Source organism: Triticum urartu, chromosome 5A, assembly GCF_056163025.1.
Source record: "Triticum urartu cultivar PI428250 chromosome 5A, HENAU_Tu73, whole genome shotgun sequence".
Lineage (NCBI taxonomy): Eukaryota > Viridiplantae > Streptophyta > Magnoliopsida > Poales > Poaceae > Triticum > Triticum urartu.
Genome location: NC_141877.1, coordinates 122,805,066 through 122,819,466, shown reverse-complemented (window position 1 = coordinate 122,819,466; position 14,401 = coordinate 122,805,066). Strand labels below are relative to the sequence as shown.

General features: G+C 49.1%; 1 pseudogene; it reads right to left on the bottom strand.

Moving 5' to 3' along the window:
- Positions 1 to 10,908, bottom strand: part of LOC147970533 (uncharacterized) — a 32,174-nt pseudogene extending 21,266 nt beyond the window's left edge.
- Between the last annotated feature and the right edge of the window lie 3,493 nt (positions 10,909 to 14,401).

Here is a 14,401-nt window from a genome sequence, read left to right as displayed (position 1 = left end):
AGTGATATCTACGTACCCTTGTAGATCGACTGCGGAAGCGTTAGCACAACGCGGTTGATGTAGTCGTACGTCTTCACGGCCCGACCGATCAAGCACCGAAACTACGGCACCTCTGAGTTCTAGCACACGTTCAGCTCGATGACGATCCCCGGACTCCGATCCAGCAAAGTGTCGGGGAAGAGTTCCGTCAGCACGACGGCGTGGTGACGATCTTGATGTTCTACCGTCGCAGAGCTTCGCCTAAGCACCGCTACAATATTATCAAGGATTATGGTGGAAGGGGCACCGCACACAGCTAAGAATATGATCACGTGGATCAACTTGTGTGTCTAGGGGTGCCCCCTGCCTCCGTATATAAAGGAACAAGGGGGAGGTGCGGCCGACCAGGAGGAGGGCGCGCCAGGAGGAGTCCTACTCCCACCGGGAGTAGGATTCCCCCTTTCCTAGTTGGAATAGGATTCGGGAAGGGGGAAGAGGAGAGAGAGAAGGAAAGGGGGGCGCCGCCCCCCTCTCCTTGTCCTATTCGGACTAGGGGGGAGGGGTGCACGGCCCAGCCCTGGCCACCTCTCCTCTCTTCCACTAAAGCCCACTAAGGCCCATATACCTCCCGGGGGGTTCCGGTAACCTCCCGGTACTCCTAACATCCCGATTTCACCCAGAACACTTCCGATATCCAAATATAGGCTTCCAATATATCAATCTTTATGTCTCGACCATTTCAAGGCTCCTCGTCATGTCCGTGATCACATCCAGGACTCCAAACAAACTTCAGTACATCAAAATGCATAAACTCATAATATAACTGTCATCGAAACCTTAAGCGTGCGGACCCTACGGGTTCGAGAACAATGTAGACATGACCGAGACACATCTCCGGTCAATAACCAATAGCGGAACCTGGATGCTCATATTGGCTCCTACATATTCTACGAAGATCTTTATCAGTCAGACCGCATAACAACATACGTTGTTCCCTTTGTCATCGGTATGTTACTTGCCCGAGATTCGATCGTCGGTATCTCAATACCTAGTTCAATCTCGTTACCGGCAAGTCTCTTTACTCGTTTCGTAATACATCATCTCACAACTAACTCATTAGTTGTAATGCTTGCAAGGCTTATGTGATGTGCATTACCGAGAGGGCCCAGAGATACCTCTCCGACAATCGGAGTGACAAATCCTAATCTCGAAATACGCCAACCCAACATTTACCTTTGGAGACACCTGTAGTGCTCCTTTATAATCACCCAGTTACGTTGTGACGTTTGGTAGCACACAAAGTGTTCCTCCGGTAAATGGGAGTTGCATAATCTCATAGTCATAGGAACATGTATAAGTCATGAAGAAAGCAATAGGAACATACTAAACGATCGTGTGCTAAGCTAATGGAATGGGTCATGTCAATCACATCATTCTCCTAATGATGTGATCCCATTAATCAAATGACAACACATGTCTATGGTTAGGAAACATAACCATCTTCGATTAACGAGCTAGTCAAGTAGAGGCATACTAGTGACGTTTGGTTTGTCTATGTATTCACACAAGTATTATGTTTCCGGATAATACAATTCTAGCATGAATAATAAACATTTATCATGATATAAGGAAATAAAATAATAACATTATTATTGCCTCTAGGGCATATTTCCTTCAGTGAACTCGCAACTTGGCGGTCCCCTGCGCTGCTCAAGAGCTTGGCACGCATGTAGAAGGGGTCGACGATCACGATGTCCGGGGTCTTGTCTCTAATGATCCGCATCTCCATACTCAGCGAAAACAGCCGAACGAAGGTGTAGTGCAGCGGATGAAGGTTGAACATAGCAAAGATGTCATGAAACCGCAGGATGATCGTACCCCCGATGGCGCCATCCACAAAGCCCTTGCCCTCTGGCACCTTGGCCACGAAAACCAGGTATGCCACATCATTCTCTCTGAGACGCCGCTTCTCCAAAGAAAGAACACTGTCATGCAGACTCCGCATACCACCGGTTGCAGCACTGAGCATATTTGTTGGTAGCATCGCCCTACCCACCACATGCACCCTCCTCGAGATATTCTTAGGTGAAGGTGGCCCGTCCTGAGCATGGATCGTACTCGGTGCCGGCTGGCTCGCACCGGCGGCCTTTTTTGTCGGCCGTTTCCGGCCCTTCTTCTTGATCTACTGTAATGGGACCGAGTTCTGCTCACAGACCGCCTTCTTGAGTGTGTTGGGGCTGATAATATTTGGCACCTCCGCTATCTGAGGCTCGGTGAAGGCGGCAGCTGGAGGCGTCTCCTGAGAACTGAACGCCAGACGACGCCTGTTGCAATTGGGTTTCTCCACCGTACTAGCTAGATCGCGGTCGTCTTGTTTGGGTTCTTGAGAAGGAGGCCCGCAGAACTCGTCACCGTACCCATGTTCGGCAAAGTACTTATCGACGTTGGTAAATGTACCATCGTCGTTGTCGTCTTCGTCCGGATCCTGTGCCATATGCTTGTCCGGATCCTGTGCCATAGGGATGTCCGGCATGTCCGATAGCGTTGCGGCGTTCTTGCCATCGCTTGGCGCCGGCACGACTGGCGGTCTTGTCTGTGGGGTGGTGTCCCCCGCCCCCAAACAAATCTGGCTCTTCGGCCAAAGCAGGGGCCAGCTTACGCAGGCGCTGAGGGTCATCTCATCTTCTTCGTCGGCCCCAGCGGGTCGAATCGAAGGTAACAGCTCGTCGCAGCCTGGCAGCGCCCGAACCACTTCAACCCTACACATTGTGGGTGGCATTGGATTATCATGGAACACGGGGTTGCCCGGTTGAACGATTCTGCCCTTGGCGACATCGACCAACTCGCCGCCCACGAAGTGCAGGAGAGTGCAAGGAACGTTGGCGGCGCCCTGCGAAAACATGTAGGGCATCAGGGATGCCCAGTCAAAGGCAAGGAGATGAAGTCCTCGGCCGAGAGGCTTAGTTACCTTGATGCCGTCGAGCTGGGCTAATGTCGAGGCACCGCCAACGGCGGGCGTGCAACTGACGAAGGGGCCGCTTGCTGGTGAGGTGCCGGCCGGCGTACACCCGGGTGCATTAAGCTCCAATGCCGGCGTCGGAGACACCAATACCGCCGCCGCCGGAGACACCAATGGCGCCGCCGCCGTAGACACCAATACCGCCGCCGCCGGAGACACCAATGGCGCCGCCTACGCGTTGTGTGAGTTGCTGGCCGTGAAGCTGGGAATCGGGGGCGGCCCCTGTTGGCCACCCGCAATCCACGTCGTTATCCCATGAATCAAGGTAGGCATAATGCCGGTAAGCGTCGATCCCAGTTGTTGTTGCACTTGCTCTTGGACCATCTCCGGAATCCGCGCCACTTGCACCTTGAGTGCTTCAACCTCGCGCGACTGGCTTTCTGAGCTGGTCTTTTTCTCCTTTCGCCCACCAGCGCCATAGTATGACGACCATTTTGTGGACAAGCCTTTGCCGGCCACACGACCAGCTGACGTCGTCTTATTGAGCTTATCCCTGTTTTTCATTACGTTCAATGCCCTATTCAAAGGGGTGTCGAAAGGGGAGCTCTGAGACGACCCCGCACTACTGCTTTCTTTGTCCTGCGGAAGGAACGTGAACCATTTAGAAATATTGGGGATTAATTAGAATGCAACCATATGGAGCTAATTACGCGGGGGTGTATTCCTTACCAGAACAAGCTCAAGCTCCTTGGTCTTCGGATCCATGGTAAGCTCCTTTGTTACCGGGTCCTCCTTGTACCGGGCCCTGATAAAGTTCCTGGTCTGCTTGTCACTGTATTTCTCGAAGCGGGGCGGTAGGCCTTGCTCGGCATGCTCCGCGTCCTCCTTGTCCCATACAGGCTCCGCCACTCTGTAACCGCCGGGACCGAGTTGGTGGACCCCTATGTTCAACTGCCGCATTTCTTTCCCCCATTGACTTGATTCGGAGGTTGCGGGGCTCTCGCACTTGATCTTGAACTCCTTGTAGTCACCTTCGCTCATCAAAGGATATTTCGCCTTGATCTTCTCATAACTATCACCTTTGTCAATCATTGCCTTCACCGTGCTTTTCCAAGTAGACAGGGCCGTGCTCATCATCATGAGGGCGGCACCGTTCACTTTATTACCCGAGAGGCGTGTGTTTGCGAACTCAGTGGGGAACTTGTATCGTTCGTGCAGCTTCGTGAAGAGGAGGCTGCGCAAATTCCCTCGGTCCTTATGCCTTAGGTTCTCGGTGTTGATCGAGGCGGTGCTCCGGAGAATGCACCTGAGCTGAATCGAGTAACCCTTGACTACGTGTTTGGGCGCCATCGGATGCCCGTCGGAGTTCACTTCAGTAAATTCCTCCCTGACGGTGCCGAGCACGTTCGGGCGCCGGTCCTTCCGTTGCCTCTTCGGTTGGCTGCCATTTGTGCGTGCGCCGCCATCATCAGTGGTGGCATCCGCGGCGCCATCATCAGTGGTGTCATCTCCGACGCCACTAGGGGTTGTGTAGTCAGGATCGGTGTCTTCCGCGGCGTCCTCATAGCGGTGAGGTTCTTCCTCCAACTCCTGGGACAGCTCCCAGAATTGCTTGCCGCCCGAACCGCCGGCCTCATCGTTGTGGGCCATGTTTCACTCTAAATAGGAAAAAAGTTTGGTCAAAAAGTTGGTTATTGTCAAGGAACAAGATCATGGTCTCATCATTTAGGGTTTGTCGACACCGAGGCATCCTAAAAGCTAAGCTTTTATCATTTAGGGTTTGTCGACGCCGAGGCACCCTAAAAGCCTAAGCGTACATCATTTAGGTTCTCATCGACACCGAGGCACCCTAAAAGCCAAGGTTTCATCATTTAGGGTTTGTCGACGCCGAGGCACCCTAAATGCTAAGTTTTCATCATTTAGGGTTTATCGATGCCGAGGCACCCTAGGTTGGGCCTAATCACTTGGCACTAATAAGTTGGCTCTATTGCCACCTATGTTGGGTTTATCATCTAGGTTTTATCGATGCTAAGGAGACTTTCTAAGTTGGGCCTAATCACTTGGCTCTATTGCCACCTATGGTTTAATGCAGCAAGAATAAAGGGGCAGTTGATCCTACTTAATTAAGTACTAAGATACCCCAGCCCATGCATTAGTAGCAAGTACCTCATATGTCCGATTTTTAGCAAAGTCATGCTAAAATTCACGGAAAATTTCAGCATGACCTTTGCTGAAAATAGGACATATGGAGTACCCGAATTTGCCGGAACGGAAGTTAATCGACATTCCAACAAACTCAAGGGCCTCTCGGGGTACCTGCAAAATCATCACGACACGAAGGGCCTCTCAAGGGCCGCAAGCAGCAGCGGCGTCTCCCAGGACCCCATTTTTTTGCTAAATTTCTTTGAGCAACAATCAGAGCAGAAAATTCAGCACCACAATGTGCCTCTACTTTCATATGGATGAAAAGGCCACAGACCATATGGTCCTCTGCTTGCATATGGACAAAAATCAGCTCAACTTATGTGAGCTTCCATTCCAGATCTAATAGGTCACCCAACAAAAATTATAAGTCCTCACACCATATATACTTTATCACATTATAAGTCCTCACACCATCAACTATGAAAAAATCTGAGAGTATAAGTCTGGTTACATTCACCCAAGTCCAAACGTAAAATTTTGTCCAACATAGTACAGCACACTTTGATAATTTCATAGGATTTAATATACCAAACGAAACCTGACAAGTGATATGTGGTTTAAGTATCTACAGAACTAACTAGCAGCAGGTGTGCAATGACAAAATTCTGGAGTTATGCTATGCAATCTACAATGTAGTCTAAGGGGAACTAACTAGCAGCAGCTCATCTAGAACACATGTGAGTACTTCAATGGAAATAGCAACATTAGGAAGAAAAGAAGGAACATTGTCCCACAGTAGCAACAACAGGTGTTCAATTAGTCAAGCAGCAGGAACACACAAGCAAAGCATGTGTTCATTTAGTGAAGCAGTTGGTGTGACTGTACAAATTACTCTACTGATACATGATACATGTGTCATGTGCGTTGATCACTATAGCCTTGTTCTCTGACCAAACATCTTCATCTCACTACATGGACAGCGTAGTGTACTGTTATGTCCACTCACAGACCAAAAAATTGCAACCAATAACGAACAAATGCCTAACAGTTCCATGGAGCTATTGGATTAAGTGAGAGCTATATGCGGTTTTTTTAAAACAAGTGAGAACTCCTACATGCTTGCCAGGCCATGAAAAAAATGAGTGATGTTTCCATAATTATTTCTTAGAGTGAATACAGTATGTTCTCCAAAACTCAGCAAACAATATGCAGATCGTTCTTAGTGTCTCTTGCTTTTCTGATAGCCAAATAGCCACTAATAATATACCATTGGGATCATCATCGCTTCAAATCATTTGTCTGGAAACAAAGGAATGTATAAACTGAATTTGCAGAATAATAAAGATAGATATGAGTTGCTAGCTGTTATGAGGCACCCGATATGTCTTTGCTTGCTGTAGTTGTGGTTCTGTGTCATTGATGTCCTAGGAGTTTTCTCAAATTTTACTAGCTCAAGTGTGATGCTATTTCCTGTTTACCTATGTGTGCCACAGTTACTTTGTTACATAATTACCCTTTCATAAACTAAGCAATTAACATGAGCACATAGTTACATACTAGTATGTTTCACACAAAAGCAAACAAATCTCCTGGAATGTGTCATGAAATTGAGTTTTAACCAACTGCCATATATAATTTTGCTATTAAGCACAGATCATTTTTTTTCAGGTTTCTTTTCCAGAAGAACTATAAATCTACTCCTAAACAAACAAGGCCGGCCCTGTGGTGACTTGGATAACAGCTAGCTACACTGACAGAGAGGAAGACGAAATCAAAGGGGGGAGGGGAACCGGTGCAGCTCACCGAGAGGAAGATGATGGCGAGCTCGTGCGGAGCCGGGGTTGACGAGGTGGACGGTGAGGCCGCGGTGGCCGGAGGTTGAAGAAGACCTCGATCCGCACGATGCAGAGTCGTCGAGCTCGAACGGCTGGCCGTAGATGACGTAGAATAACACTGCAGAGCTCCTGGACTCCTTGGTGGGGTGTGGGGACGATGCGGTGACGGGGACGACCTAGTCGGGTGAAGCAGCGCGAGGGGAGGGGAAGTGGGGAGGTGCTAGGGTGTGGAGCGGGCGCGGGGGTCGTCGGAACGGGTGCGGGGGAGCCGGAGCGGGTGTGGAGCGGGCGCGGGAGTCGTCGGAGTGGGCCAGCCGAGGGTCGTTGGAGCGGGTGTGGCGGGGGAGGGAAGCGGGATCTGGCGAGGGAGAGGGAAGGGGGGATCGGGCGAAGGGGTATCCAGCTAGAGGGGGGAATGTTAGTAATGGCGCACCCTCCTCTCGTGCTCCATTAGTAGTTTTTTTCTGATAGCAATGGCGCACCCCCTCTGGTGCGCCATTAGTAACTTTTCTTTTCTGATAGCAATGGCGCACCCTCCTCTGGTGCGCCATTAGTAACTTCTTTTTTTCATTATTTCTTGTTGCATCTAATAATTTGTTTTTTTATCAAATTTGTTATTTTCATGAGGACAAGAACAGAAGATATCATCAAATATCATCAATTTTTTTTAAATATCATCAAATTTGTTATTTGAAAATATCATCAAATTTGTTATTTAAAAATATCATCAAAAAGTGGGGGAGGGTGCGAGGTGTCGGCGGCGGCGGTGGAGCGGGCCGGGGAGGGTGCGGAGGGTCGGTGGCGGTGGTGGAGCGGGCCGGGGGAGTGGTGGGTCGTCGGCGGCGGTGGAGCGGGGGAGGGTGCGGGGGGCCGAGTGCTCGTCGGCGGCGGTGGAGGGGGATCGAGATCGAGTGTCCTCATGAATTCAAAAAGTTCCCGTGAAATTTAAAAATATTCATGATATCAAAAAGTGCCCATGAAATACAATCGAGAAATGAAGACTACGATTTAAATACAATCGATCTTAGCTAGCTATCTGTTCACAATCTTCTTGCCCTTCTTTTTCGCAAATGGAGTTCTTCTGTGGAATGGACGTCCTTTAGGTAGGGTGGTCCTGCTTCTTCTTGTGGTGTGTGATGCTACTTCATCGTCGTCGTCATGTTCGATCTTCGGGTCGCCGTACTTGTCGAAGTCTTGCTCATTGGCTACTCCATCCATTCCGATGATCTTCCTTTTGCCTCTCCTCACGACAACATGACTGGGCTTTGACGGGTCGGTAATGAAGAAGCATTGGTCCACTTGGGAAGCCAGTACCCATGGCTCATTTTTCGCGGTGACGTTTGCTCCCGCGGTCTTGGATTTGGCTTCGGGTATAACCATGGTGGTGAAATACCGGTCTTCTTTTAGGACGCTCTTGGCCCATCTGACACGGAACATCGGGACCTTGTCTCCAGCGTAGCTCAGCTCCCAGATCTCCTCGATCCTTCCGTAGTATCTATCCTTGTCGTTACCGGTGTAGGATTCCATCGTTACCCCGGAGTTCTGATAACCATCGCTCTTCACGTCCTTGTCCTCGGTGTAGAATGTGTAGCCGTTGATATCGTACACCTCATAGGTCATCAGGTTGTGCTCGGCGCCCTGTGACAAGGCGAATATGAGTTTTTCTTCCGCGGAAGAATCCTCATGTAAAGGGTACGACAGAAGCTTCTGCTTGAACCAACACGTGAAACATGAGTTGTGCTCTTTGATTATATCTCCGTCCGTCCTCTGTTGGCCTCGGTCATTGTACGTCTTCTCAATAAAGGTTTTGTGCTCTACCACCCAAGGATCGACCACGTCTATGTGTTGTAGCGCGACTAGGTTTGCTCTTTCAAAGTCGGCGAGTCGACCCTCGAAGTCGACATGCATTTCGCGGCGACCCTCATGGTGACCCCATCTAGTGAGCCTGCCGAGGTGCCTGTTGACAGGCACACCAACGGGGTTCTCGATGCCTAGATAATTCGTGCAGTAGGAGATGCACTCTTCGGTCAGAAAGCCCCTGGCTATACTTCCCTCTGGACGTGACATGTTGCGAACGTATCCTTTGATGACACCATTCATCCTTTCAAACGGCATCATGCTGTGCAGGAACGTCGGCCCGAGTTGGATGATATCCTCCACGATATGGACCAGCAGATGCACCATAACATCGAAGAATGCGGGCGGGAAGTACATCTCAAGCTCGCATAGTATCACCACGATCTCTTCCTGTAGCCTTCTGAGTTGCCTCACGCCAATCGACTTCCGAGAGATGACGTCGAAAAAGTTGCATAGGCTAAATAGCGTTTCACGGACATGCGCGTCCATGATCCCACAGATTGCAACTGGAAGTATCTGCGTCATCAGCACGTGACAGTTGTGAGACTTCATTCCGCTGAACTTCTGCTTCCCTGGGTCTAGGTATCTACTTATCTTCCCCGCGTAACCGTAAGGAAGTTTTACTCCTACGAGGCAGGTGAAAAACTGCTCGATCTCCTCCTGACTTAGAGTGAAGCACGCGGGAGGGTAGTCACTTCCGGTCTTCTTGGCCTTTTTGCCTTTGCGACGAGTTTCTGTGTCCTGCTTCGCCTCATCATCATCATCATCATCATCATCATCATCATCATCATCATTAGCGTGAAGCTCCTGCCTGATGCCCATTGATTTCAAGTCTGCCCTTGCTTTCGGCCCATCTTTGGTCCTCTCTGGCATGTTGAGCAGGGTACCAAGCAGACTCTCGCACACGTTCTTCGTGATATGCATGGCATCAAGGCTGTGAGGCACACGGTGGATCTTCCAGTACGGCAAGTCCCAGAAAACAGACCTCGTTTTCCATACCTTCAGCAGCGGCTCTGGCACCTTTCGCTTCTTTCCCGGCTCTGGCGCCTTTTGCTTCTTTCCCGGTAGTGGGCAATCTTTCCAATTTTTCAACAGCTCATCTATTTCCTCGCCGCTCCTCGTACGCGGGCGTTTTCGGGGTTCGGTTTCACCATCGAACAGATCCTTGCGTTTCCTCCACGGGTCATCGTCGCGAAGCCACCTTCGATGTCCCATGAACACGGTTTTCGAAGATCCGGGATCTCTATCTAGCTGGCGATACGTTGTGTCATCCATGCACCTTACGCATCCAGAAAATCCGTGGACTACCTGCCCCGCGAGATATCCGTAACCGAGATAGTCGTGCACCGTCGTGAGCAGTGCGGCTCTCATAGGGAAATATTCTTTCTCTGCGGCGTCCCACGTATTGGCTGGCGTTTTCCACATCGTGTCTAGCTCCTCTTTCAGCAGCCCCAGATACAGATTGATGTCGTTCCCTGCTTGTTTCGGCCCTTCAATTAGCATACTCATGTGAATGTACTTCCTCTTCATGCACAACCAGGGGGGAAGGTTGTACATCCACACAAACACAGGCCACGTGCTATGTGTGCTTCTCTGGCTGCCAAATGGATTGACTCCATCGGTGCTCGCGCCCAGCACGATGTTCCTTGGATCCTTCCCAAATTCTGGGTATTCGAAGTTCAACGCTTGCCACTGGCTCGCATCCTTAGGGTGACTCAACATCTTGTCTTTTTTATTTATCTCCGGATCATTTCCGTCATCTTCCCGCTTCTTCTCCTCCCTATCCGCGTGCCAACGCAGGAGCTTTGCTACCTTAGGGTCCGTGAAATACCGCTGCAGACGAGGAGTGATCGGAAAGTACCACACCGATTTTCAAGGAGCTTTCTTCCTCTTCTTGTATCGAGTGACGCCGCACACCGGACATACGGTAGACTCCACGTGCTCGTCCTGATAAATGATGCAAGTGTTCATGCACACATGGTATTTCACGTGCGGTAAATCCAGAGGACACACGATTTTCTTCGCCTCCTCGAAACTGGCCGGGCACTTGTTCCCCTTGGGAAGACGTTCGTGCCAGAATGACATGTTCTCGTCGAAGCATGCGTCAGTCATTTTGTGTTTTACCTTCATCTCCAGAGCCGTGAGCGTTACTTTCAGGCGGGTATCCTCGGGCCTGCATCCTTCATACAATGGAGTAACCTCGTCTATCTCCATTTGATCCAGCTTGGCTTTCTCTCGAGCGGCAGCTCTTGCATTATCCGTCTGCTTGAGAAGCATCTCTTGAATATGAGGGTCCTGCACCCAGCCTCCATCATCGTCTGCTCCGGCATCTTCATCTTCATGATCATGCCCTTCGTCTTGATCTTCCTCATCATCGTGTACGACATCTTCTACATGATGACTGTGTACAGCATCACTGTCGTGATCATGTCTTGGAGATTCTTCGTCTTCTCGCCCGCCCTCGCCGCGGTGGTACTTGTCTTGTTGCCCTTCCTCATTTCTTGCCCGGCCCCCATGGACGACTTCATAGTCATCTTCATCACCTTGCCACCGATAGCCATCCATGACACCACGCAAGAGCTGGTGGTCCCGCACCTGCCCGGAATCCGGGTCCGCAATAAGGCTCTTCAGCTTGCATCTTCGACACGGACATCTTATCTCCGTCTCGTTCTTTTGAAGCATCTCGGCCTTCACGGAGCTCAAAAACCTATTCACGATGCCTTCGGTCATCGTGCGGACCATGGTCGCCTGCGGGGTAGAGCAAAACGATATTTTAGAACCAAGAAAAAATTTGGCATGACCTTCCCTAAAAATAGGACCAAAAAGAATGCATAGTGCCAAAATTCTCGCCGAAACGGAAATGAATCAACATTCCGGCAAAATATTGGCAACTATCGCATTTCAAATACCGGTACCTGCAAACACAAACATATATGCAACACCACAAACACATGCAACACCACAAACATACATAGATCTAGCTAGGCCACAAAAAGTGCATGTGCATGTTGTTGGAGCAAGCTAGGGAGAAAAAAAGTAGATCTACATCATGAAGATAGCTTTCCCCTTACTTACCTATCAAAAAAAGGTAATTTCACCACTTAATTTTGATGAATCTATGGTGGAAATGAGGTGAGGAGGAGGAGGCAGCCCAAAGCTTGGAGAAGGAGGTGGAGGGAATGAAGTGGGGAAAGTGAGTGGGTAGGTGTGGGGCTGTCCAAAATATCTTGTGGGGTCCCAGGTTACTAATGGCGCACCACCTGCAAATGCGCCATTAGTAACCCTGGTTACTAATGGCGCAACTGCAGGTGGTGCGCCATTAGTAGTTTTGCAAAAAGTAAATATATATATATATATACTAATGGCGCACTTTTACAGGGTGCGCCATTAGTAGTTTAAACTAGTAATGGCGCACTGTGAAGCGGTGCGCCATTAGTAGCTTTGCAAAAAAAAGAATAAAAAAAATTTAGTACTGGCGCACTCCATGTCTGGTGCGCCATTACTAGTTAGAACTAGTAATGGCGCACTTCGGTAGGATGCGCCATTAGTATGTATGTAAAAATGAAAAAAAAATTATCACTAGTGGCGCACCTGTTTTCTGGTGCACCATTAGTGTCTTCCACACTAATGGCGCATCACCAACTCGTGCGCCATCAGTATATAGTAGTGGCGCACTACTTCCCTGGTGCGCCATTAGTGTCAATCCTATCTATAGCCCTTTTCCTAGTAGTGTTAAGTTCATCATTGTACTGCAGTTAATGCCACCACTCATCCAGAATACTATTCAACATTGGCAGGGATATGAGGCTTGTGCCTTTGTTAACTGGCTGGATGAAGAATGGCATGGCAGGGCTCGGAGTGTTATCACCAAGCTCGCAGAAGATAATGTAAAGCTAAAGAAGAAACTGGATGATCTGGAATGTACAATCAGTATGATGAAGCAAGAAAGAATCAATCACAGGCAACAGATGAAAGCAAGAGACAAGAAGGAACTAGCATGTGTAGTTATGGTTGTCGCATTAGCCATGTTCTATGCGCTGTTTGCAATGATGATTAGGGGTTTTGTTTGACAGTATTGCTAAAGCACATCTAGATGTGCTCTAAGTAATGCACATCTGGGTCCTATGCCATTGATGTTACGCGAAGATTCGTGCAGATAATTTTCTTTGTCTTTTTTCTTTTCCTTTCTAGTTTGATTATTACTGGCTTTATCAATAAGAAGAGCTCAATGTATTGCTTGCCAACTGTCCTACTCCATTCGTACCGGTACCGGTGCATAATCCCAAAACTCATTCCTTGTGTTTTGTCCTGAAAAAGGAAACCAGCCAAATAGCCAATAGGAGTCCTGCGCAACCCCAGGAATTTGGAGCGACTGGGTACAAATAATTGCGGTTGATTATATCAACGGTTAGATAATACGTCAACCCCCGCTTCAATCCCCACTTCAATTGACAGTTCCTCTTCTCTGCATACCCCGCTTAAGTGTCCACCATCTTCATTGTCCCCGGCAGGCCGCGCTACACACTAGCGCACACTCTGCATCCATGTCGAGCGATAGCGAGGACGACAGTTCGGCCAGCAGTCTAGCGCCCAATGATAGGTCAACATCAGAATCATCCCGCTCGTCTTCCATGAGTCGGGCGTCGAGCCCAGACCTCGATTATATCCGGTTCATGGAAGGGACGCCGCCTCCGGAGTCGTCAGACAACAACCAGATGGACGAGGAGCCGTCGGAGGACGAAGAAGAGGACAATGATGATGATGAGGAGGAATGGTCGAACGAGAAGGAGGAGGACGACGACAGCAACGACGATGACGGCGATGAAAAGCCAACGGTCAGCGGCAAGAAGCGTCCTCGCCAAGATGATGTCGCGGGGCCATCCAACAAGAACAACAAGAAGAAGGACTAAATTAAGCAGAATGTATATATCTCTGTTTATCCTGTCAATATCATCACAGACGGTTAGTAATATGTATTCGACAGAGATCTTCTACATTATTGCCAACAAGTTGGTTTGTTGAACTGTGTGCGCTGACGAGCACACAATTCAAAAAAGGCTGTATGGGCTATCTATAATGATCACACACAATTCTGATTACCGACCTGTTTGCCGAGTATCACACACATCTTGTTACGCCGAATAGTTTGTGGTTCACCTCACTTATCGCAAACGGTTCATCGGAGTGAACTGTATGCCGTATATCGCACACACCTTGATCTAGCTGCCCATTTCTGTTGTTCTATCTCATCGCAAACAGTTCATACAGATCAATCGTATGCCCCTCATCGCACACGCAACTATAATCTGAACCATGTTTGATGTATCATTCATCACAAATGTTTTGTATCATTTCTGACGGTTTTCATACAACACCGTTTGCGATTATTGCATCGCACACAGTTTCTCGAAGGGTCTCTAGTCATAGTGCCACGTTAGTGACATCCTGCAGTAGTGCATGTACAAGCCGGGGCGATGACCTCGTGCAAGATAAAATAAAGAAGTGCTGTGGGGGGGGGGTGGGCCGATCGAGATCGCATGCATGCACAAGAACACCCAGATCATTGCATAAGCATTTCATGAGCATTTTCATATGCATGTAGATAGGACTGCATCCTACATTCATT